The sequence below is a fragment of the Trypanosoma cruzi genome (genome assembly GCF_000209065.1).
Source record: "Trypanosoma cruzi strain CL Brener chromosome Unknown tcruzi_1047053463769, whole genome shotgun sequence".
NCBI lineage: Eukaryota > Euglenozoa > Kinetoplastea > Trypanosomatida > Trypanosomatidae > Trypanosoma > Trypanosoma cruzi.
In genome coordinates, this window is record NW_897356.1 from 1 (window position 1) to 859 (window position 859).

At 59.6% G+C, this 859-nt stretch overlaps 5 non-coding genes across 5 annotated transcripts, besides 1 other annotated feature; all 5 read left to right on the plus strand.

Moving 5' to 3' along the window:
• The first annotated feature begins 127 nt into the window (after nt 1-127).
• Tc00.1047053463769.10 lies at nt 128-199 on the plus strand. The gene has a single exon (XR_008254694.1). It is a non-coding gene; the product is annotated as an H/ACA snoRNA, TC10C3H1 (small nucleolar RNA).
• A 25-nt stretch (nt 200-224) lies between these two features.
• On the plus strand, nt 225-303 carry Tc00.1047053463769.20. The gene has a single exon (XR_008254695.1). It is a non-coding gene; the product is annotated as a C/D small nucleolar RNA (snoRNA), TB10C3C2 (small nucleolar RNA).
• An 85-nt stretch (nt 304-388) lies between these two features.
• Tc00.1047053463769.30 lies at nt 389-487 on the plus strand. Its single transcript, XR_008254696.1, has one exon. It is a non-coding gene; the product is annotated as a C/D small nucleolar RNA (snoRNA), TB10C3C3 (small nucleolar RNA).
• A 55-nt stretch (nt 488-542) lies between these two features.
• Nucleotides 543-617, plus strand: Tc00.1047053463769.40. Its single transcript, XR_008254697.1, has one exon. It is a non-coding gene; the product is annotated as a C/D small nucleolar RNA (snoRNA), TB10C3C4 (small nucleolar RNA).
• Nucleotides 618-678: 61 nt separating this feature from the next.
• On the plus strand, nt 679-758 carry Tc00.1047053463769.50. Its single transcript, XR_008254698.1, has one exon. It is a non-coding gene; the product is annotated as a C/D small nucleolar RNA (snoRNA), TB10C3C5 (small nucleolar RNA).
• Nucleotides 759-808: 50 nt separating this feature from the next.
• Nucleotides 809-831: a microsatellite.
• Nucleotides 832-859: the final 28 nt, after the last annotated feature.

Consider the following 859-nt stretch of genomic DNA (forward strand, 5'->3'; position numbering starts at 1 on the left):
GGTGCTGCGTGATGCGGTGCAGAGACTGTCGTGAGCAGCCCGCGTAACCGCCAGGCCGTGCGCGCCCCGTCCAACTGCTGTGCTTAGCGGGTGGACAGTCACGGACGGAGCACCCCCTTTCCCCGTGGCCGAGGCAGCGGTGTCGCTATGCGTCCCCGCAGACAGTGCGGTGCGACGGTACGAAGCACGCGCGAGAGCCCCGTTTGCTGGTTGTGTGCCCGCCGCATGATGCATTCAATTCAATACTCACTCCGAGCGTGGTACGTGACTGGAGATAATCGATAACATGCACTACCAGCTGATGGCACCCGTGACTGGCTCTCTCCCTCTCTCTTCTCCTCTCCCTTGTGCTGCGGCTGCTGCAGCGCTATGGGACACTGTGCCGCAAATGATGTGTGAAAATGGAATTACCATCGGAAGGCGCCTGGCGCAGGTTGACGACAAGATGCCGTGTGCATACTACCTCAACTGTTACTCGTACCACTGAAGCGGCGTGCCCACCCCTAACCCTAACCCACCTCTCCCGTCGTCCCGCCGTGACAGTGATGACCACAAGCTGTTTGCACATTTGCCGACCCCGCGTGAGTGACCCACAGGAATCTAAGAACACCAGCTGATGCTTGACTGCACCCTCCCACCCTTGCGGCGCGGAGACTTGGCTCGACGGAGTGCGTGACTGTGATTAGTGATGCGTCTTCCACCTAACGAGGCTGATGATTATGACCCGATGCACGTCTTACATATTTATACTACACCAATGAATGTGGATGAGTCCCGCGAGGCAGCCAGCCGCCGCCCGCAGTCATACGTGTGTGTGTGTGTGTGTGTGTGCAGCCACTCCGGGCAGGGCGACGCCGGT